Source organism: Nerophis ophidion, linkage group LG06 (assembly GCF_033978795.1).
Source record: "Nerophis ophidion isolate RoL-2023_Sa linkage group LG06, RoL_Noph_v1.0, whole genome shotgun sequence".
NCBI lineage: Eukaryota > Metazoa > Chordata > Actinopteri > Syngnathiformes > Syngnathidae > Nerophis > Nerophis ophidion.
In genome coordinates this window covers 75332953-75358543 of record NC_084616.1, presented here as the reverse complement: position 1 = coordinate 75358543, position 25591 = coordinate 75332953, and the positions used below count along the sequence as shown (strand labels likewise).

The 25591-nt window shown below is 40.0% G+C and overlaps 1 protein-coding gene and 1 long non-coding RNA gene across 4 annotated transcripts in view; one reads left to right on the top strand and one right to left on the bottom strand.

The window, feature by feature from the left end:
* The window catches only part of LOC133555242 (uncharacterized), an 80940-nt gene extending 58078 nt beyond the window's left edge, over positions 1-22862 (bottom strand). The window contains exons 1-4 of one of the 2 annotated variants that reach the window (XR_009807302.1): positions 22703-22862; positions 18350-18386; positions 16815-16949; positions 114-191 (exon numbers count right to left, since the gene is read on the bottom strand). This is a non-coding gene — a long non-coding RNA (uncharacterized LOC133555242). Of the gene's footprint in view, positions 1-113; positions 192-16814; positions 16950-18349; positions 18387-22702 lie in introns of those variants that run through there. The other variant, XR_009807301.1, reaches the window with a different exon arrangement.
* Positions 1-25591, top strand: part of si:dkey-72l14.3 (Glyco_hydro_56 domain-containing protein) — an 85678-nt gene that overhangs the window by 14763 nt on the left and 45324 nt on the right. The gene's annotated exons all lie outside the window — the stretch shown is intronic.

The following is a 25591-nucleotide window of genomic DNA, read 5'->3' as shown; positions in this document are numbered from 1 at the left end:
TCAATAAAGTGCCTATTGAGTTGCTGTGTGTACTGTCGTTTTGTTTCCTTAATTCCATACTTAAGTCTCCTTATAGCTGCATGGTCTCTGGATTTAAAAAGCGACATCACGTACCTTCAGGAAAGTGCACACGTCCTCTGTCAGCCATGGCTTTTGGTTAGGGCACCTCTTGTTTTCACCACCGTCACATCCTATATACACATGGTGAAATAATTTATATCAAATTTGGGGAATTCCTGTAAGTCTATCACATCGTCATATGTTGCAGCCGGTCTAAAAATGTAACACTGTCTTGTGACAAAGCAGTCCTGGAGGGCTTTTTTAGACTTTTAGACCTCCACCCCAGATCACACCTCACTCCAACCCACTTCTCCAAAGTGGGCTGGGTCAGGGTGGAGGACAGAGTAAACCAACTTGCACTGAGCCTAGTCTATAAAATCCGCTACACTTCCCTGATACCGAAGTACATGTCAAACTACTTCATGAGCGCCATAACCACAACACCAGGGGGAGCTCCACAAACCACGTTAAACCCAGATTCCGATCTAACAAAGGTCTTAACTCATTCCCTTTCTATGCCTCATTAATGTGGAATGCACTCCCAACAGGTGTAAAAGTAAGTACATCTCTATCCTCCTTCAAAACCGCTCTAAAACAACACCTCCAGGCAACTTCAACACTTTACCAATACCCTCCTCCATTCACATCCCATCACCCCGGATTGTAAATAACCTAATGGAAATAATCAAATTTATTTCTAATGTATATACTTGTTCTTATGCAATCTGAACTCACTATGTTTTCTGCTCGCTGTACATATCCTACTAAGTAAGACCTACACTGTTTCAATGTCCATTTCTTTGTTGATGCAATTGTTGATAACTGAAGTACTGATATCAACCAAAGCTCCTCATCCCACCCCCCCGGATTGTAAATAATGCAAATAATTCAATGTATATACTATGATGATTAACTTGTGTGATGACTGTATTATGCTGATAACATATATTTGTACCATGAATTGATTAACGTGGACCCCGACTTAAACAAGTTGAAAAACGTATTTGGGTGTTACCATTTAGTGGTCAATTGTACGGAATATGTACTGAAATTTGCAATCTACTAATAAAGGTTTCAATCAATCAATGCAGATACTTCTTGTATTCTGACCTTACTGATTACTGGCCTATCTCGTCGTACTACGGGACTGTATGCTGGTGCGAGCATAATGGAAATGTGGTCCGAGTTGCCTGTGTGGGGTTCTGACTTATATGCATTTTTGACATCAGAATAAACCAGGTCAAAGAGGTTATTTTTCCTAGTTGGTAGAGGCTCATGTTGATGGAATTTGGGAAGAACAGACTTCAGCATTGCCTGATTAAAGTCTCCTGCTACTGTGAAGAAAGCATCTGGATGCTCCTTCTGCCGCTCACTGATGATTTCTCGTTGCACGCCATGGTTGTCTCCTTGTTAGCGCATGGCGGTACATGCACGGCTATATTAAACATCGCCGTCAGCTCCCTCGGCACCTGACAACCATGAGATCAATGTGCTGACAGCAGCGTGTATGAATTATAACAGACTGTCATCACCAGAGTTCGTAAACATAAAAACAGCCAGAATTCCCCTTCTTACCTTGCCCGTGGAGGCTTAGATCATTGGTTGCTCGATGTAGAATTAGCCGCTATAGCTGTACTTCCGAGTAGGGCTGGGCGATATATCGATATATCGCGGGTTTGTCTCCGTGCGATATAGAAAATGACAATATCGTGATATTCGAGTATACATTCTCACACAGTTGCTTTTAGCTGCGGGCTTTGCACTACATGCGTTTCCCACTCTTTATTGTCTCTCCTTCTCAAAGAGACTTAAAACAAGTGCACTTTCTTACATACGTCACACGTGCAACGTCACACGCCCCCCCTGAGCAGAGAGGTAGCTACATGGGTAACATTAGCTGTGGTGCTAATGGTGCGTTGCGAATGGTAATACGTGAGAGAGAAGGTAACAAATGAAGGAAAAATTCATTCCTAAGAAAATTGTACAGGGTCCATCTTCTGGCTGTGGTTTGGCTTCAAGCGGGAATATGCTGAACAATTATGCGGCAAAAGTGTTGCTACAAAAAGTAGCAGCACTGATCATTTGTAGCATCATTTGAAAAGTCACCCGCGAGAGAATGAAGAGTGTTTGAAACTCTACATGTCAACATCTCCGTTCGGTGCCACACCAACAAAATGCCGAAGCAACAATTTCCAGATCAACACCATATTAAAAAAAAAAATTTACAACGGAAGGAGATAACGTCCCCAGGAACCTACCACAGAACGAAGGACATATTCTATTTGATTTCCTATTATGCAACTCATTTTTTTTTTAAAGTTATTGAAATATCTTGTGTGACATCATGCACAAAGGTTTTAACTTTATTTGTTTTTTAACTACATGAATGGCGTTCTGTACAAAAAGTGCACTTTAAATTTAGTGCTGTTTTGATATGTCATCTTAGTGATATCAGGCACAAAAGTGCACTAATAGCTTGTTTTAAAATGTCTCTGACAATCTCGCACTTTCTGTTTTGAAATAACATGAATGTTTGTGCCACTGCTTAATAAATACAGTTTGGGTCAATTAACTTACCGGTAGTTGTGAGTTCCCTCTCTGCATGAAAGTTTAAAATAAGCATATATTAATGCAGTATGAACAATAATGTTTTAATGTAGACGCATAGAATCATCATACTGGTGTGATTATATGCATCAAGTGTTCATTCAAGGCTAAGGCAAAATATCGCGATATATAAGTTAAAGTACCAATGATTGTCACACACACACTAGGTGTGGTGAAATTTGTCCTCTGCATTCGACCCATCCCCTTGATCACACCCTGGGAGGTGAGGGGAGCAGTGGGCAGCAGCGGTGCCGCGCCCGGGAATCATTTATGATGATTTAACCCCCAATTCCAACCCTTGATGCTGAGTGGCAAGCAGGGAGGCAGTGGGTCCCATTTTTATAGTCTTTTGTATGACTCGGTCGGGGTTTGAACTCACAACCTACCGATCTCAGGGTGGACACTCTAACCACTGGGCCACTGAGTAGGATATATATTGTGTATCGTGACAAGGCCCAAAAATATAGAGATATTAATAAAAGGCCGTATCGCCCGGCCCTACTTCCGAGTTTGTAATCTTTGCATTAAGCCATGTCACTGTAAAAACGTTGATACAGCAGGGAAGCTCTCCACAATTGTAAATAGTCCATTTAGCTTCCCAGTGACCGGACATTTGACATTAAGAATGTAAGAATCACCTGTCCGTGCAGGTTAGCTGTTATCCTTTTTTGAACTCCTCCACTGCTACTCTGCTTCCTCGTTCTGTCGCATCGCTTGCGGTGGGTCCTTGGCAGTAGAATTAATCTTGTATATTGGCAAAATCCAAGCTCACCATCAGTGCAAAGAGCAAGCATATGTAACATTTAGAAGTTCCATTTTTGAAGTCCTGTAGCTACTCCACACATTGTACATTCATACTCCTTTGGTTAAAAACATTACAATTACCATATTTTTCGGACTATAAGTCGCAGTTTTTTTCATAGTTTGGCTGGGAGTGTGACTTATACTCAGGAGCGACTTATGTGTGAAATTATTAACACTTTCCCATAAAATATCAAATACCGGTAATATTATTTAGCTCATTCACGTGGCAGAGGGGTTAGTGCGTCTGCCTCACAGTACGAAGGTCCTGCAGTCCTGGGTTCAATCTCAGGCTCGGGATCTTTCTGTGAGGAGTTTGCATGTTCTCCCCGTGAATGCGTGGGTTCCCTCCGGGTACTCCGGCTTCCTCCCACTTCCAAAGACATGCACCTGGGGATAGGTTGATTGGCAACATTAAATTGGCCCTAGTGTGTGAATGTGAGTGTAAATGTTGTCTGTCTATCTGTGTTGGCCCTGTGATGAGGTGGCGACTTGTCCAGGGTGTACCCCGCCTTCCGCCCGATTGTAGCTGAGATAGGCGCCAGCGCCCCCCGCTACCCCAAAAGGGAATAAACGGTAGAAAATGGATGGATGGACGTAAGGGAATAGATGTTTAAGATTTCATGGGATTTATCGATTAGGAGTGACAGATTGTTTGGTAAAGGTATAGCATGTTCTATATGTTATAGTTATTTAAATGACTCTTACCATAATATGTTACGTTAACATACCAGGCACCTTCTCAGTTGGTTATTTATGCGTCATAAAACGTACACTTATTCAGCCTGTTGTTCACTGTTCTATATTTATTTTAAATTGCCTTTCAAATGTCTATTCTTGGTGTTGGGTTTTATCAAATAAATTTCCCCCAAACATGCGACTTATACTCCATTACGACTTATGTATGGTTTTTTTCCTTCTTTATTATGCATTGTCGGCAGGTGCAACATATACTCCGGAGCGACTTATACTCCGAAAAATACGGTTAACAAAACTGCTACCCTGTAAGGAGAGGCTGCCGTAGACGTGTTAGGCTGTGCCGCCATGATGGTTTAAGAAGGTCGGACAAAAAACCAAATCAATGTTCCAGAGGAGGTGCCAGTGTAGTTAGCAATTTAAGTCTTGCCAGTATATGCCTTTAACAGAAAAATTATACCACTAAAATGTCATGTCTAATGCCAACAAACTACCCTTGATTGAAATCAAATTTATATGACCAAAGATGGATGAAAATATTCTAACACAGGCACCTTTTGCGCTAATTCAGCCATTACCCCCAATAGTAAGCCACATCCATATTGATATGTACAGTAAGTCTATAAGCATGTCTGCATAACTGAGAATGTGACAATAGGAAACATTGGCTGAATATAACTGAGATCTACAGCTCTATTAATATTTAAGGTAATCATTTGGTAATATACGTATATCAATAAATGATGATAGTAATTCTGGAAAAATAGTAATTGGTACGCAAGGTTTAATTTAATAAACACAAATACGTAAACACGGCAGCACGGTGAAGGAGGGGTTAGTGCGTCTGCCTCACAATACAAAGGTCCTGAGTAGTCCTGGGTTCAATACCGGGCTCAGGATCTTTCTGTGTGGAGTTTGCATGTTCTCCCCATGACTGCGTGGGTTCCCTCAGGGTACTCCGGCTTCCTCCCACCTCCAAAGACATGCACCTGGGGATAGGTTGATTGGCAACACTAAATTGGCCCTAGTGTGTTAATTTGAGTGTTGTCGGTCTATCTGTGTTGGCGCTGCGATGAGGTGGCTACTTGTCCAGGGTGTACACCGCCTTCCGCCGGATTGTAGCTGATATAGGCACCAGCGGCCCCCCGCGACCCTAAAAGGGAATAAGCGGTAGAAAATGTATGGATGGATGGAAATACGTAAACACAAGCAATTTTGGGACAAAAGGAAACAATTTAAACTATAGGCACTTAGTGTTTAAAACTGGTAAACAGGCAGAGACCAGCAACCAGTCTGTTCATGAATCCTTTCCTTTAAAAAAGACTTATGTAACAAACGTGGCACCGTTTGAAAGTTAACACAAAATCGTTCCATGAATTGATTTACGTGGACCCCGACTTAAACAAGTTGAAAAACTTATTCGGGTGTTACCATTTAGTGGTCAATTGTACAGAATATGTACTGTACTGTGCAATCTAATAATAAAAGTTTCAATCAATAAATTAATCAATCAATCAATCCAACAGCAGGTATCCTTCCTTGACTGCTAAAACTCAATGAATAAGCATCTTTATCTAAAAACTTACCCAGTAGCCTAGATATTAAATGTAAAATTAGTCAAAACAAATTATACAATAACCATTAAAATCTCCACTTTATCTTGATACCAAGATAATCCACGTAGTCCTTGTAGACCAGGGGTCTCAGACACGCGGCCCGTAGGCCAATTGCGGCCCGTGAGACGATATTTTGCGGCCCCCACCTTAATATGAAAGTTTAATGTAAGTGCGACCTGCAAGTTTTGTATGAATGGCGCTTGACAGCGTTGTGTTATTTGGGTCCAAAATGGCTCTTTTAACGTTCTGGGTTGCCTACCCCTGCCTTAGTGGAAAAGCGGCAAATGAGCGAAAGCGACAGAGACGTTGCTATGGAGACGAGGGTTTTCTTACGTGCCTGGCTGCAGTATCACAGCGACACATGTCCGTCAGTAATAAAAGTCCCCGATAACCTGGACCAATTCAAACTGTTATTTATTTTTTTTTATTGTTTAATTTGCATTGCCTCACACGATGAACACTACATATATTTCTATATGACGCCGGATAACACTCCGGGAGCCATCACTTTTTTGCACTCACTATCCCGCCTACCGCCGTGTTGCTCTAAAGAGGAAAAGCGGAACAACACACACTGCGGAAATAACATTATTTTCCGTGCGTCGGCTAAATACAAATATATTCCACAACCCCAAATATGTCTTTTTCAAAGCCTGCAGTGAAGAGAAAGGTTAGTGATGAGCAAAGACAATTCCAGGAAAAGTGAGAGATGCAATATTTCTTTGTTGAGCACAGGGGCACCCCGAGGTGTCTTATTTGCACAGAGAAAGTTGCCGTGCACAAGGAATACAATTTGAAACGTCATTATACAAATAGACATGCTGAGGAGCGCGCAAATTTTTTTTTTTTTGAAAATGTTTTCTTGCTGCCCAGCCTCACCCAGACTCTGCATCCATTGGCCCCAGATAAAGTGAGTTTGAGACCCCAACCTACTCAGTGGCCTAGTGGTTAGAGTGTCCGCCCTGAGATCGGTAGGTCGTGACTTCAAACCCTGGCCGAGGCATACCAAAGACTATAAAAATGGGAGCCATTACCTCCCTGCTTGGCACTCAGCATCAAGGGTTGGAATTGGGGGTTAAATCACCAAAAATGATTCCCGGGCGCGGGCACCGCTGCTGCTCACTGCTCCCCTCACCTCCCAGGGGGGTGATCAAGGGTGATGGGTCAAATGCAGAGAATAATTTCGCCACACCTAGTGTGTGTGTGACAATCATTGGTACTTTTACTTTAAGATTGTATGTCAAAAAAACTAACAAACAAAAAAATTTAAATTTATCTTCAGCAATTAAAGTGGCCCATTTTTGCCCAGGAATTACAATGCTAAATCACATGAATTATACAAACGTAAAAAGGGAGATACAGATAAATTCAACATACTTTTTGCAGGGTTTACCACGCCGCCATGCACAATTTTCAGGGATTCAGACCGGTGTGACATAATTATGGTGCTAATCTCACTTCCTGATTGGATCCAAACGTGTGTGTCTATTAGGAGGTGCCACTTAATAATGGCAACAGGGCGCATTTAAAGAGCGTGAGAAGATGGACTATAATTGTAACCCAGCAACACCCACACAAAAAAACTTGGTAGTTTCTGTTTGCGAGTATGTAGACACATGTCTGCTTCTATTTAAGTTGCCAAGTAGAGGTGGGCTAAGGATGAGCCTCAGTCCAGACAGACACGTAAACACTTGTCTCAACAGATTAAGCAGCCATCACGTTGTCCTTTCACCTCCGACACATTTGTAGAATCAAGACACTATGACTAAATCTGATATGTTTAAGAATGTTTACGGTTTAAGAGATGAAAGGACAATAACTTTGTGAATATTAACTGACTCCTAGTTGGTAAAAATTGTTTAGTGCAAGCTCAGACAGTCCAAATACTGAACGGATTTATACCATATTGTATACAGTATACCATTGTTTTATTCACATTTACAGCCACTTCAGTCAAAAGTTCACTAAATAACGATGGCCATTCTCAAGCACATGAACCAAACATCAAATCGCCAACATAGGTGGACTAAAAAAAAACAGCAAACCTCTTCAGTCTGGCACATATGCTTCAGGATTTAGAAGCATTTACTTACAAGATACTATGTATTCAACGACCTTTAACCCTCTTAGCATTAGCGAAGAGGTGATCTGGGAGATTAGTCAGCTGTTCTGCGGAAGTTACTGTGGTTAAGATTATCTGGTGAATACATTTAAATTGAGTCAAGGTGCTAAACATTAAACACAAAGAGGGCAGAAATATTCTTCTAGCAGACTTACTATATATATATATATTAGGGCTGGGCAACGATTAAAAATTTTAATCGAAGTTAATCGCACTATTTCTCAGATTAAACGCGATTAACTGCATTGTATACGCAAAGCCCAATAATGAATTCAAAAGTAGTGTGTAGTGCACCTTTATTGGAATATTCTCCCACATGAACAAAAGCGCCAAAACATTTGTTGTGCAAACACAATTTAAATCAGTCCTTGTTAAACAGTAGCAGTTAAATAGCATATTTGATGAAAATCAACTAAAAAAATGTAAATACAAACATTTAAGCTTATTGCCACTGCCAGGGTATTTAAGTTATCTTGTTTGTTATGGAAAATAAATATAATCTACATACAAATCTCTGAGCCACAATCATAACATCTGAACAGGCAATTTCTGAGGTAACAGCAGAAACATTTTTTTTATCAGGGTCTTATGTTTAAAAAACCTATATTATAGGTAGTGGGCTGTTTAGGGAATTTTTGATCAAATTATCCGTAGTAGCAATATTAATAATGTTGTGTTTATTCTGCGTAGTGCACTTAAAATAATTATGACCATATCTAGGAATTGATATGATGGGAATTTTCCGATTGTTTGCTTGGTGCTTTGATAAACTGAACGCATCATATACATGGTACTATATTGTGATGTTATGAGCCAGGGAAAAAAAGAACTCCCCTACCCAGCATGCAACAGGAGTGACGAGCATGCGCAGTAGCCCGGTATAGGTTGTGTCGCCATGACGGCATCTTGTATGTTGTGATATGCACGCTCTGAAAGCAAACGTTAAGAACTCAGCCAACACTCCTGGTCTGCATTATTCATAAATAGACAGACAACACATATACTCCGCTGCTTCACAGGCCGCTGGATGTAGCCGGCAAAGTATTCCCATGCTAGCTAGCCGGTCTAGCAAGCACGCCTCATTCAGTCCAAAACGGCCCGATCTATCCACATTCAGAATTGTCTGGCGGTCGTAAGTGATCCCGGAGTGACCACGCTGTAAGCCAGCCAGGAAATTTGCAGAGTTGTCCGGTATTTTTGCCAAATGTTCCATCTTTACCAAGAGCCCCTCGAGGCTGAAGCCCATCCGGGCGACGCCATCTTTTTAAGAAAAGGCGTTAACAAAATAAAAGCATGTAAACAACATACGCAAATGTACGATAAAATAATCGTCGGCGTTAATAGATTGATGAGTTAACTCGTAATTAACGCATTAATTTGCCCACCCCTAATATATATATTTCCTTCATCATAAATAGGTTGTGTTTATAGTACTTAAGGATGGGTATATTTTACATTTGAACCGATTCAGTACTAAATTCCAGTACCTGGGAATACCAATTTTTGTATGTTCATGTGGTAGTAAATATTAACTTATCTAAAAACAACTTTTTTTCATTTAACACTAAGCCGATAATGATAACTGTGCTGCCCAGTTGTTATATCTTGTTTTCTTACATGTCAGTCTCATTTGCAAGTATGCATTCATTTTACTTTGTCCTCGGTTTGTTGCCGTAATCATTGCCATTTTTGTTGAATGTGCCTGTCAGTCTTCTGTTCAGTCTTTCGAAGTGTTTGTACTGCGAGTACTGTACTTATTACAGCTGTTTGATTGTAATGTGCAACTTAGTTGTAATTTTTAATCTAAATTTGGAGATGTTGACATTGCCATGTAAAATTGCTGATGTTAGTTGGTAGCGTAACATGTAGCAGATAGCTATATGTAGCATATACAATGTGTAACTATTTGAAGTAGATAGCGTAATGAATAGGCCAGTATCAAATGTCTGGATTGGGTCGGAGGAAATGTTGGGCAAATGACACACAATACAGGTTGCGATGCAAGATAAGTATATGATTGTGATTGTGAATTATATTTTATATAGCGCTTTTCTCTAGTGACTCAAAGCGCTTTACATAGTGAAACCCAATATCTAAGTTACATTTAAACCAGTGTGGGTGGCACTGGGAGCAGGTGGGTAAAGTGTCTTGCCCAAGGACACAACGGCAGTGACTAGGATGGCGGAAGCGGGAATTGAACCTGCAACCCTCAAGTTGCTGGCACGGCCACTCTACCAACCGAGCTATACCGCCAAAGAAGACAAAAAAAAAACAAATATGTACAAAATACTGTACAGTATTTACACTGTGTACATCGTATTCAGTCCATATGCTTGGTAAAACATTATATAAGTCCATGGTCAAAATTGTTGAGTTTTTATACGTTCCACAAATAAAAAAAGAAAGACAGCTTGGAGCGCACCAGCAGGTGACTGCGTTTGGGCTTCAGACTGATGGCCTAGCAGCTCACCCTCCTGGTGTTTAGTCCAGGAATTGTCATCCCTCAAAGTGGTCCTTAAACCTGGCCTGTATGAACAGGACTAAGCAATGGATTCCACCAGGCGTGCCCATACTTTTTCTGCAGGCGAGCTACTTTTCAATTGACCGAGTCGAAGGAATTTACCTCTTTCATATATATAATTTATATTTAATTATTTATGAAAGAGACATTTTTGTTAACACGTTAAAGGTGTTTAATGATAAAACAAGCATGTTTAACACATAAAGATTTCTTTTGTTTCATGAAGACAAGAATATAAATTGGTGTATTACCTGATTCTGATGACTTGCATTGTTTGGAATCAGACTGTAGTGCTGATAACGCCAACCTTTTCGAATGGGGGAGAAAAAAGTCCTCCGCTCTGTCCAATACCACATAAAAGTGGTTAGTTTTTGGCATCTTATTTGTCCAGCTTCCATACTTGTTTTTATACATTTTGCAAGAAATACATTGACGGCCAACTCTGTAGCTTACTAACTTGTGCACGCTAGCTTTCCGAGACTCTTATTTTGTTAGCGCAGGCAGGATGAAGCAGGGCTTTTATTGTGAAGACAGCACCTGTGCGGTCTCTCTTTAGGGTTTTGACAGCAGGAACGGCGCGAGAGTGTTGAAATAAAAAGTGTTTCTCGCCCTCCTCTCGGCCATGTTTTCTTAATAATGATCTGGCAGCAGCCAGCGTCATCTCAGAAGCCATGCCGTGAATGTCAATCAAGTGACGAAAGTGACGTCGTAGTAAAGATTGATGATCACAAATTTTTAGGTTTATTTTTTTAATGCTTGGTCTGCGATCGACTGACACACCCTCCACGATCGACCGGTAGCTCGCGATCGACGTAATGGGCATCCCTGGATTAAACCATTCTTATAATTCAACATTCAATCAATACATTCATTTAAATAAACATGCTTCATAATTAAATACAATATTTATCTATTGAACTTGATTCAAAAGTCCAACAAGAGGCGACCAAGTGCAACATGAAGCAGCATGACGAGTACTCTAATAATAATCTGCGTTAACACGTCGATTATGCATATAACACACATTTCAATGTTCAATTAATTCAATCAACGAGCAATCAATACAGTGTAACATTTTGGACATTTGGCTATCTACTTAATCGGCAATATTATCACTTAAGATAAACATAAATGCGACATCAATATAATTAAGTTGACAACTTCCAGATTCGATGGTAGTAGAAAGCATTGCCAGGGTTAACTTCATAGTGATAGAGATGTGACAGAATGAGGGCGTGCAGCTGGCACCAGTAACAGCTGACAACTGGTAATACACAGATCGCTCTATAATGAAATTAAAATACTCAGCAGTTCCTTTGTAGATATGCAGACGTCTTGTTCACAAAAGCAGCTGTGTTTGCTGGAAGTGTTGGACATAACAGCCGGTGATGTACAGCACAGAACCCGGAAGTAATGGCTGAGACGCAGACTTAAAATCTCACGACAGATGGCTTCTTAAAGTCTTGCGATAGTTTGAAATATGACAGAAAATGATAAGTCCTACAATAGTTTGTAATATGACAGACAGTACAATGATATATAATGATAAAGTTACATCAAATTGTTATATAAAATTACCTGGGTTACAATAGCCGCGATGTAGCATATCCAATTAGCATCAAGCGACCATTTTTTTTATTTATTTATTTTTTTTTAAGTGGAGTGGAACCTCACTTTGTTAGTTCTGCTTATTCTGTCTCTAACAATACCTGACGGTAGTCTGGCTGACTCGACTGTGAGCACTACAGTGCCTGTTTTCCAGCCACATGCTTGAGCCGGTGCGAAGTCTGCAATTGAACGTGACGTTGCGTGCAACAAAAGTATTGACACATGATACCGTTTGATTTTACAGGAATCGGCACCCGTTAGTTCCGACGGAATTTGGTCTGTACAAATAAATGTATCAAATTCAGCACACATCCCTAATTGTTCTTTGGGTCACCCTGTTTATTTTATTTTTTTACATCGCTGAAGTCCTTTTTTTTTAAAAAGCCAAAGAAAAAGCATTAACATTCTTAATATTTTAGTTAGGTGAATTTAGAGATGTAATCGTTAAATGGGTCCCAGACTGCATTTGCAACTTTTTATACTTCCGTATATGTTTATCAATATTGTACTCTTGCTCTACATGACATGGAAGTGCCATTTTATGATAGATAGATAGATAGATAGATAGATAGATAGATAGATAGATAGATAGATAGATAGATAGATAGATAGATAGATAGATAGATAGATAGATAGATAGATAGATAGATAGATAGATAGATAGATAGATAGATAGATAGATAGATAGATAGATAGATAGATAGATAGATAGATAGATAGATAGATAGATAGATAGATAGATAGATAGATAGATAGATATAGATAGATAGATAGATAGATAGATAGATAGATAGATAGATAGATAGATAGATAGAACTTTATTGACGTTTTTACATGATTCCCTGGTTTCATTTTAAGGCCGCTCCTAAAACTCGTAAAATTAACTGGAACATCACATGATTGCCACAAGTCTTTTAGTCATGTATGGGCCCGGGCTGATATTCAATGAATCAAAAAATGTAATAAAATGGTTTTGATTTCTTTTTTTGGGTTTGTCGTTTACAACCAGGGGGCAAAAAGGTTCCATTTGCGCATCGCTCTTAGCACTGGAACGTTTTTATTAAGAACACAATTAAATTAAATATTTATAACAGCAAAATGCCACAAAATTGCATAAAGAGAAAGATTGCAAAGTTTAATTGCAGATATGTTTTTTAAATAAAGTACAATTAAAATGTTGCCTGTTATAATAATGAAACACAAAAAGCTCACCTCTTCTTTATTTTCGTCAAAGTAGCTCTCATACTGTAATGAAAAAAAATTGGTGATTTATGGTAACTAACAAGGTGTGTAAGTAAGTGACCATTGCTTACCGTATTGTTCGGACTATAAGTCGCAGTTTTTTTCATAGTTTGGCCGGGGGTGCGACATATACTCCGGAGCGACTTATGTGTGAAATTATTAACAAATTACCGTAAAATATGAAACAATATTATTCATCTCATTCGCGGAAGAGACGAAGGAAATGTCAACAATCGTCCCACACACGTCAGCAATCGTCACATACACGTCAACCAATAAGAATTCGGCGGGGGAGGGTCATGGCAGAAGTGCATTGTGGGTCATGGAATGCTAACTGCTATATGCTACTGCCGTAGCTATTAAAATGGATCATTTTATCGTTGGCGGTAACTTATAAAAACTGAGAAGGGCTGAACAAAAATTGGACCGAAAAGGAAATCATGTACTGCAGATTACAAGCATACATTTGGAGTTGGCAGAGTTGTTTAGAAGAGACATCGAGGAAGAGGATTTCATGGGATTTAGCGATTAGGAGTGACAGATTGTTTGGTAAACGTTAAACAAAGAATGTGGGATTTACAATATTAACTATGAATGATACAACATTGAATATTGACAATTTTACAATCAACCGAAACGCAAGCAAAATGCAACAAACAGTGAAAAAACCCCCACCTACAATCTGAGATACCTCATAGTGACCATAGTAACTAATTAGATGACCATAGTAACAAATTAAATGACCATAGTTAACTAGTATATGATGGTGATTCCAAGCATTGAAAGACTTAGTATAGTTGAAGACTTACGCTCATTAGAAAACATCACCGCACATCATAATGGCAGCTACACTTTACATTTTATACATCTAAAACAATTATTTGGGAATGTCCGGCGGGCCAGATTGAAAAGCTCAACGGGCCGCATGTGGACCCCGGGCCTTAATTTGCCCAGGTATGGTCTAGACACTACCATGCAGGCCTGATTGTTGGTTTCCTGCAGAAATGGTTGTCCTTCTGGAAGGTTCTCCACTCTCCACAGAGGAATGCTGTAGCCCTGACAGAGTGACCATCGGGTACTTTGTCTCCTCCCTGACAAGAGCCCTTCTACCCTGATCGCTCAGTTTAGATGGCCGGCAGGCTGTGGGAAGAGTCCTCGTGGTTCCAAACTTCTTTCATTTGTGGATGATGGATGCCACTGCTTCAAGGCAGCAGATATTTTGGTGTAACCTTCCCAGATTTATGCTTTGAGACAATCCTGTTTCAAAGGTCTACAGACAAATTCTTCCATCAAGTCTGGGACATTATATATAGACAGGTGCGTGTCTTTCAAAATCATGTCCAACCAACAGAATTTTACACAGGTGGACTCCAATTAAACTGTAAGAACATCTCAAGGATGATCAGCTGAAACCGGATGGCCCTGAGCTCACTTTTGAGCTTCATGACAAAGGCTGTTAATACTTATGCACGTTATTTTTTATTTTTTTTATTTTTAACAAATTTGAAAAAAAAAACGTTCACCTTGTCATTATGGGGTATTGCATGTAGAATTTAGAGGACAACAATGAATGTATTACATTTTGGAATAAGGCTGTAACATAAAATGTGGAAAAGTGAAGTGTTGTAAAACAAACTTTCCGAAAGCAACTTTAACTGCGGTCCTCTCCAAGGTTTCTCATATTCACTCATTGACATCCCACTGGGTTGTGAGTTTTTCCTTGCCCTTATGTGGGATCTGAACCGAGCTATTTAAATAAATATTGATTGTTTGATTGATTGAAATACAAAAGTTTATGTTGTAATAAAAAACAAATAGACAAATCCGTTTATTTTTACAGCTAAAACCATGGGGCAGGACTTGTATTTTTTTTCCATCCATCCATCCGAGGTCGGGTCGCGTGGGCAGCAGCCTAAGCAGGGAAGCCCAGACTTCCCTCTCCCCAGCCACTTCGTCTAGCTCTTCCCGGGGGATCCCGAGGCGTTCCCAGGCCAGCCGGGAGACATAGTCTTCCCAACGTGTCCTGGGTCTTCCCCGTGGCCTCCTACCGGTTGGATGTGCCCTAAACACCTCCCTAGGGAGGCGTTCGGGTGGCATCCTGACCAGATGCCCGAACCACCTCATCTGGCTCCTCTCCATGTGGAGGAGCAGCGGCTTTACTTTGAGTTCCTCCCGGATGACAGAGCTTCTCACACTATCTCTAAGGGAGAGACCCGCCACACGGCGGAGGAAACTCATTTCGGCCGCTTGTACCCGTGATCTTATCCTTTCAGTCATGACCCAAAGCTCATGACCATAGGTGAGGATGGGAACATGGATCGACCGGTAAATTGAGAGCTTTGCCTTCCGGCTCAGCTCTTTCTTCACCACAACGGATCGGTACAACGTCCGCATTACTGAAGACGCCGCACCGATCTGCCGGTCGATCTGCCGGTCGATCTCACGATCCACTCTTCCCTCACTCGTGAACAAGACTCCTAGGTACTTGAACTCCTCCACTTGGGGTAGGGTCTCCTCCCCAACCCGGAGATGGCACTCCACCCTTTTCCAGGAGAGAACAATGGACTCGGACTTGGAGGTGCTGATTCTCATTCCGGTCACTTCACACTCGGCTGCGAGCCGATCCAGTGAGACCTGAAGATCCCGGCCAGATGAAGCCATCAGGACCACATCATCTGCAAAAAGCAGAGACCTACCCCTCAACGCCTTGACTGCGCCTAGAAATTCTGTCCATAAAAGTTATGAACAGAATCGGTGACAAAGGACAGCCTTGGCGGAGTCCAACCCTCACTGGAAACGTGTCCGACTTACTGCCAGCAATGCAGACCAAGTTCTGACACTGATCATACAGGGAGCGGATCGCCACGATAAGACAGTCCGATACCCCATACTCTCTGAGCACTCCCCACAGGACTTCCCGAGGGACACGGTCCAATGCCTTCTCCAAGTCCACAAAGCACATGTAGACTGGTTGGGCAAACTCCCATGCACCCTCAAGAACCCTGCCGAGAGTATAGAGCTGGTCCACAGTTCCACGACCAGGACGAAAACCACACTGTTACTCCTGAATCCGAGGTTCGACTATCCGGCGTAGCCTCCTCTCCAGAACACCTGAATAGACCTTACCATGAAGGCTAAGGAGTGTGATCCCACAATAGTTGGAAAACACCCTCCGGTCCCCCTTCTTAAAGATTACATATCTTAAATATGTATTTTTTTTTTGTAATGAAAAAACTACATGTTTTTATCTCATCAAATGGGTAATACTGTATCAAAAATACATATTTTCACGCTAGTCAAAGATCATTTATGTGACAGGAGCTCGCTGTTGTTTTTAAGAACTACCTTTAAAAAGATAGATCTTCTGTATGAAGTGTTCTGTTTTAAGCACCTACAGTAAAATATGAAATACGGTGTGTTCTGCTTCTTTTGGAAATCTTAAGACATGTCAGGACAGTACTTTTTTACCTACTATTTAACAATCCTGGCGGCTGGTCTCCTGCCCGCAGGCTAAGCATTTAACTAGCTGTGTGTGACGTACCTGAAGAAGCCCTGGATTTGCTTGTCTTTGTCAGCGCCGATGTACTTGCTGGCGATTCATATCCAGACGAGTTGGCAGCTATGCATGTGCAGTCTTTGCAATCAGCTCTACCTGCGCTGGCTGTCGTCACGGTGGCTGTTGGAGAGCAATGAAAATTACTTTTTTATCCCAAAGAGATCAATTTGAGAGCACAGAAAAAACCCTAAATTACAAATCAGGCAGGGCGATGAAAAGCAAACCCTATTATAAGTAAAAAAAAAAGTAGTTTGCTTGTCCAAAGCCATTTTTCATGGCATGATCTTAAAGAATAATGTCATGAACGTAATGGGTTTCACTGGGGGCAAATCATTGGATAATAATCCACATCTTGCAACCTCCCAGAACATATCCAAATGCAGCAAAATTCTACTTATTCCTCTTTTTAAGGCCAGTGTCACTGATTGCATGTGACACATGAAAACATACACCCACAAAATTATTTCTCACTTGGTACTTGGTCCCTACATCATTTTTCCACCGCAGGAACCATTACAGGAATGCTCCAATTTACCCAGGTGAATAAAAGTACCGTATTTTCCGGATTATAAAGGAAAGGCGCACTTAAAATCCTTTTTTTTCCCTGGAAACCTGACAGTGCCTGGTGCGCCAAATGTACACAATAATTCTGCGTTTGCCTACCGACCTCAAAGCTATTTCATTTGGTACATGGTGAAATGATAAGTGTGACCAGTAGATGGCAGCCAACCATAAGAGATACATGTAGACTGCAATAGGATGGCGGTCACACATAAGACATACGTGTAGACTGCAATATGACTCAAGTAAACACCAACATGGTATATGTTCCATTGAAAACATAGAACGTTACAGACGGCGCTCAACAATCTATCAAAATGTTTTAGTATGACTTTGGTAAGCTATGAAGCCGCACCGCTTGTTGTGCTTCAACATAAGAGTATTACTATGGTGTGTATGTGTGTGTGTTTAAAGTAGGACATTATTATTATTATTATTTGGGGTTTTTGTTCCGCAATTTTATGCAAAAGCAACTTTTCTTACCTTCTGGGACCTGCTGAACTGGTTTTGGGATCTGCATAAATCCTGAAAATTTGCGCACGTCCGACGCCGTAGTCAATAAGCTTCTTCTCACAGACAGCAAGCGCACAAACCTACACACGTCACATAGTGTCACGTCATACGTCACATACGTATACGCCCTCGTGGAGCAGAGAGGTAGCAGCATGGGTAACGTTAACTGTGATGCTAGCAGAGCCGTGCGAGTGGTAATACGAGAGAGAGAATGTGCGAATGAAGGAAGAATTAATTCCAAAGAAAAACAGCAGGCATCGTCTGGCGGTGGTTAGGCTTTAAATGGGAATATGTCGAACAGACAACCGTAATTTGTCAAGTGTAAATAAGCTCTGCTTCTTCCTACTCCTATTCGGACGTGATGTAATGAAACAACTGGAAATATATGATGCATTACATTGTGTCCTATGCATGTTGGAAATAAACAAACTAAACATTTTGCTCACCTTCTTCTTGACTTTTTTTGAATACAGAAATCTTGTTCTGGGGGATATAAAAGACTTATTAGGTCACATTTAATACGCCAAATCTACTAGCTCAGGGGTAGGGAACCTATCGCTCTCGAGCCAGATGTGGCTCTTTTGATGACTGAACTGATGACATTGCTTAACACGATAAGTAATGAATAATTCCGCAAGTAATCACAGTGTTAAAAATGACATTCAAAATATAAAACATTCTCACACACAGTGTTAATATTGACGGCATAAGTTGATTTTGTTTTAGTCATAGTCTTTTGACTAAAATGTAATTTAGTTTTAGTCATAGTCTTTTGACTAAAATGTAATTAGTTTTAGTCATAATTTAGTTATTTAAATTGTTGGGGCGGCATGGCGCAGTGGAAGAGTGGCCGTGCGCAACCCGAGGGTCCCTGGTTCAATCCCCACCTAGTATCAACCTCGTCACGTCCGTTGTGTCCTGAGCAAGACACTTCACCCTTGCTCCTGATGGGTGCTGGTTGGCGCCTTGCATGGCAGCTCCCTTTATCAGTGTGTGAATGTGTGTGTGAATGGGTAAATGTGGAAGTAGTGTCAAAGCGCTTTGAGTACCTTTAAGGTAGAAAAGCGCTATACAAGTACAACCCATTTATCATTTATTTTAGTTTTAGTCTAGTTTTAGTTGACGAAATATCATAAGATTATAGTCAGCGAAAACTACAGTAGATTTAGTGGACTAAAGGGTAATATGTAAACTTTCCCTTCAATTTCTGAAAGTCAAAGCAAAACAGTGGAAAAATCCCCGATACAAGTCGTATTTTGACGAAAATCATGTCTCAAATGTAGTATTTCACGAGTAAGCCGTGTAATAAACGGGATAATGTCGAGTGAGTTGTATGTTGTGGAAAATGCTTACCTGTGTGTGGATTTCGGGGTGATTCTACTGTAAATGTCGCTTCAAGTTTGTTGTGTTTTTCCCCGTAATCCTCGCGCTGCATTTCTTACACTGCGTCTTGTTATCTTTGACGTCAAATATAAATTGTCCCCATATGTCCTCTCTCCTCTTCCTCCCCGGCGTTGACATGTTGTCTTCTGCAGAGCATTCCCGGGTCAGTCTCAAACGCAAACTACGTTTACGTAACTTTCTTACCACGTCGCTCTGATTGGTTCTCTTCCCAACTCCTTCCGCCTTTTCCCAACGAAATGAGTTCCGATTGGCAGACATTTTCGTCTAGTCTTTCTTCGTTGACATATATGTCAATACACCTCGTCATCGTCTTAGTCCACGTAAATTATTTTTTATTTAGTTATTGTCTCGTTTTAGTCAGAAAAAAAAAGGTCGTTGACGATAACTATGACGAAAATTTTTCGTCAACAAAATTAACACTGCTCACACATTTTAATAGGGATGCACCGATTAATCGGTAACCGAATATATTCGGCCGAATAAGACAAAAAAAGCCACATTCGGCCTTCGGTGGAATGAGTTAAAAGCAAGGCCGAATAGTGGCGTGTGACGCAATTTTTTGACGCGGTGACGCAATCAACCAACGTGCAGTGTTAAATTTAAATTGTTTTATACATAGTTAGTTTCCTTCTTTTTATTCTGAAGCTGAAGTACTGTTATTGACAAATCTGTTCTGGCCTGGGATATGTTGTGTACCTGTATAAGTGTATGAGGTTACAAGCACACACTTATTGAGATTTAGTGGGGCCTCTGTTTACATTATTAGCCTGTTGTGTAGGCTACCTGTATAAGTGTATGAGGTTACAAGCACACACACTTATTGAGATTTAGTGGGGCCTCTGTTTACATTATTAGCCTGTTGTGTAGGCTACCTGTATAAGTGTAAGAGGTTATAAGCACAGAAATTAATTGAGATTTACTTGAGCCTTCTGTTTACATTATTAGCATATCTACTGTGGCTAAGCAGACTTTTGCCAAAAGGACAATAATTTTTTTAATGCACTTTATTTATTTTTTTGGAATGCATGTTTTGTTTGAAGGCCTGATATAAATGAAAAACTGTGCTTTTTTTTGAAAAGCAAAGGCTACTGGAATATTAAAAAATGTCAATATTCAAAAAAAATGTACTTTATTTGAAAAACATGTCTAAAAATTCATTCTAGGCTATTTTTGCAACATAAAAAAGTTGTGAAAAACTGCATTTATTTTTCGGTATTTGGTATTCGGCCTTCGGCCAAGCGCTCAAATTTTATTCGGTTTCGGCTTCGGCCACAAATTTTCATTTCGGTGCATCCCTACATTTTAATGCATCCATCTGTTCAAGGAGATGCATTAATGAGAAGAAGTATTATATTTATCATCAGTGAGCTTCCAAATAACAATGTTATTAAAAAGAATAACAGACTTATTATGTAAATATCAGTCACTTTATTTCTGTTTGTGTTTCTTTGTTTTCTATGTACTTCCCATCGGTGGTTTTATTTTGTTTCCATTTCCTGCTTGTCCCACGAGGCGCTGTGTTTTTTTTCCCTCACCTGCTGTTGATTGGCAGCCGGTCCACACCGGCTGCCAATCAGCATGTTTCTATTTATGCTTATCTCATGCACTCCTCAGGGCTCTAATATTGACTATTGTTTAGAAGTGTACACGCAAGACTGCTTCATTCTCCTCTGTTGATGATATTAAAATTATCTTACCTGACCTTCGCTCTCCTGGTTCCTGCATCTTGGGGTCGCCACTACTGCTGCCATGCGAGTTTGGGACATATTTTACTCTATAAATCTTACTTAAAAATACAGATATTTAGTTGTATTCAGTGTTAAAAAATATTATATGGCTCTCACGGAAATACATTTTAAAATATTTGGCTTAAAGGCCTACTGAAAGCCACTACTAGCGACCACGCAGTCTGATAGTTTATATATCAATGATGAAATATTAACATTGCAACACATGCCAATACGGCCTTTTTAGTTTACTAAATTACAATTTTAAATTTCCCGCCAAGTGTCCTGTTGAAAACGTCTCAGTATGATGACGCTTGCGTTTGACGTCTCAGGTTGTAGCGGACATTATTTTCCAGCCCGCCAAGCTATAAGTAGTCTGCTTTAATCGCATAATTACACAGTATTCTGGACATCTTTGTTGCTGAATTTTTGCAATTTGTTCAATTAATAATGGAGAAGTCAAAGTAGAAAGATGGAGGTGGGAACCTTTTAGCCTTTAGCCACACAAACACAGCCGGTGTTTCCTTTGTTTAAAATTCCCCAAGGTGAAGCTTTACTATGGAACAGAGCGGTCAAGCGAACATGGATCCCGACCGCATGTCAACAGGCAGGTTTCGGTGAGAAAATTGTGGTAATAAGTCGGCTCTTACCGTAGTTATCAGCGGAGCTTGCGTCCTCCTGCAGCTGCGGGCTATTACCTCCTCCCACCGTAGACACTGGCGGTCACCACACCCCTCCGACTTTCAGGTACTATATAATCTCACTAAAACACCAGTAACACAATAAGCAGATAAGGGATTTTCCAGAATTATCCTAGTAAATGGGTCTAATAACATCTGAATCGCTCCCACTGCCCTCGTCTTTTTTCCCTTCTCGTCCTTCACTCTCACTATTCTCATCCACGCTCAAATAAATGAGGAAATTGTCGCTTTCTCGGTCTGAATCGCTCTAGCTGCTGGTGGCCATGATTATCAACAATGTTCAGATGTGAGAAGCTCCACAACCCGTGACGTCACGGGCACATCGTCTGTTACTTCCGGTACAGGCAAGGCTTTTTTATTAGCGACCAAAACACCAGTAACACAATAAGCAGATAAGGGATTTTCCAGAATGATACTAGTAAACGGGTCTAATAACATCTGAATCGCTCTCACTGCCCTCATCTTTTTTCCCTTCTAGTCCTTCACTCTCACTATTCTCATCCACGCTCAAATAAATGAGGAAATTGTCGCTTTCTCGGTCTGAATCGCTCTAGCTGCTGGTGGCCATGATTATAAACAATGCGAGGATGTGACGTCACGTGCACATCGTCTGCTACTTCCGGTACAGGCAAGGCTTTTTTATTAGCGACCAAAAGTTGTGAACTTTATAGATGTTCTCTACTAAAACCTTTCAGCAAAAATATGGCAATATGTCGAAATTATCAAGTATGACACTGCTATCCCCGTTTAAATAAGAAAATATCATTTCAGTATGCCTTAAAAATGCAGATATTTGTTGTATTCAGTGTTAAAAAATATGATATGGCTCTCACGGAAATACGTTTTTAAATATTTGGCTTAAATGGCTCTCTCAGCCAAAAAGGTTCCAGACTCCTGTACGAGCTTATACCGCATTAGCCATGATGCTAACAGGCGCTAATTAGTGCCACTTACATGCTTCACCTACCTTTTTAGAAGAACACTTTACTGTTTCTTTGTTGTTTTTTTGTCACAATCTTCGTTTTTGTCTTAATTCTTGTTGCTTCATTTCGGAAACAAACATTGTTTTTTAGAGAGAAGAAGTTGGACGATTAGGCCCAAATCGTCATGTTGCGTGACGTCATAGAAAAGTGCACCTGCCGGTGGGGGAGCAAACCATTTACTACAAACTGGAGGGGGGTTTAAATACCTTTTAAGTTTTTGTTTTTTACAAAAACAAACATTAAAAGACCAAAAAATCTTTATCAACATCAACATAATGGATTGCTGTAATACATGTTATTCCAGTGTCAAATGTTTAGAGTGTTTTTTGTTTTGAACATGTACTTAGATGTCCCCTAACTTTGGAATCGTCCAATTTGTTTATTTGAAGGGAACTTAGGTGAGTTTTTTTTTTGTTTGTTTTTTTATAAACATTTTAACATTTACATACAAACAGACGAGAAACAACAATCAAAATAAGTACAAAAACAGTACAAAATAAAATTGCGCCAGGGGGATGTAAATTCAAAGTAACTAAAATAGAATACTATATATATACATATATAGTATTCCTCCGCTTATCCGAGGTCGGGTCGCGGGGGCAGCAGCCTAAGCAGGGAAGCCCAGACTTCCCTCTCTCAGCCACTTCGTCTAGCTCTTCCTGGGGGATCCCGAGGTGTTCCCAGGCCAGCCGGGAGACATAGTCTTCCCAACGTGTCCTGGGTCTTCCCCGTGGCCTCACGTCCCTGTATGCATGTATGTATGTATGTATGTATATATATATATATATATATATATATATATATATATATATATAAACATTGATTGATTGATGATATATATATATATATATATATCATCAATCAATCAATGTTTATTTATATAGCCCTAAATCACAAGCGTCTCAAAGGGCTGCACAAGCCACAATGACATCCTCGGTTCAGATCCCACATTAGGGCAAGGAAAAACTCACAACCCAGTGGGATGTCAATGAGAAACCTTGGAGAGGACCGCAGATGTGGGTGATCCTCACCCCTCTAGGGAGAGACCGGATGCAATGGATGTCGAGTGGATCTAACATAATATTGTGAAAGTCCAGTCCATAGTGGATCTAGCATAGTAGTGTGAGAGTCCGGTCCATAGTGGATCTAACATAATATTGTGAAAGTCCAGTCCATAGTGGATCTAACATAATAGTGAGGGTCCAGTCCATAGTGGATCTAACATAATAGTGTGAGAGTCCAGTCCATAGTGGATCTAACATAATATTGTGAAAGTCCAGTCCATAGTGGATCTAACATAATAGTGTGAGAGTCCAGTCCATAGTGGATCTAACATAATAGTGTGAGAGTCCAGTCCATAGTGGATCTAGCATAGTAGTGTGAGAGTCCGGTCCATAGTGGATCTAATATAATATTGTGAAAGTCCAGTCCATAGTGGATCTAACATAATAGTGTGAGAGTCCAGTCCATAGTGGATCTAACATAATAGTGAGAGTCCAGTCCATAGTGGATCTAACATAATAGTGAGAGTCCAGTCCATAGTGGATCTAACATAATAGTGAGAGTCCAGTCCATAGTGGATCTAACATAATAGTGTGAGAGTCCAGTCCATAGTGGATCCAGCATAAAATTGTGAGAGTCCGGTCCATAGTGGATCTATGTATAATAAACAAAGTGCAAAGCCATAGGCTCACTCAATCTCAGTAAGTAACTTCAATTTGGAACACAGCATCATCGTTTTTCACAGCTTTTTTGTTGTTAGAGGTAGAGTGTTTTAATGTAGAGACTTATAGACTTATATTTATAAATTTCAACATTTACAAACAAACAGACGAGAAACAAAAATCAAAATAAGAACAAAAACAGTACAAAAAAATTGCGCCAGGGGGATGTAAATTCAAAGTAACTAAAATAGAATACTATATATATATATATATATATATATATATATATATATATATATATATATATATATATATATATATATATATATATATATATATATAAACAAAGTGCAAAGCCATAGGCTGACTCAGTTTCAGTAAATAACTTAAATTTGGAACATAGCATCATCGTTTTCACAGCTTTTTTGTTGTTAGAAAATATTTTTTAAAGGCACAAAAGACAGGTCGGGTATTGAGAAACTTACATTTATGAATATAAAACTTAGCCAATAAAATAATGAGGTTGCAAAGTTAATATTCCTTTTCAAATTTTTGTTCATACAGTGTAAAACCAAATAACACATCTTTAAAACAAAGCACAAATTTGTAGTTTAGGTAAGGTATTAGATTGTTGGAAGGCACTTAAAATCGGTTTTGCATTATTTTGTTATTTTAATTGGATTATAGGGGACGGCGTGGCGCAGTGGGGAAAGTGGCCGTGCGCAACCCGAGTGTCACTGGTTCAAATCCCACCTAGAACCAACCTCGCCACGTCCGTTGTGTCCTGAGCAAGACACTTCACCCTTGCTCCTGATGGGTGCTGGTTGGCGCCTTGCATGGCAGCTCCCTCCATCAGTGTGTGAATGTGTGTGTGAATGGGTAAATGTGGAAGTAGTGTCAAAGCGCTTTGAGTACCTTGAAGGTAGAAAAGCGCTATACAAGTACAACCCATTATTTATCATTTATATACTTTTATAGTCATTGTACACAAATGTATGCACAATAAAACTTGATTCAGACTAGAGATCCACTCCAATTTCCGGCAGTATTAGGACATTTTAAAATAAAAGCAATAAATATAAAAAATAAGTGTATATGTTGGAAATAACATGTTAAGTACTTTGAAAATTCTCAAATATATAACATAAAAGTAGTTATAGAAAAAGTGTGACATTATTTGATATTTACAGACAAAATTTATCTAAAATG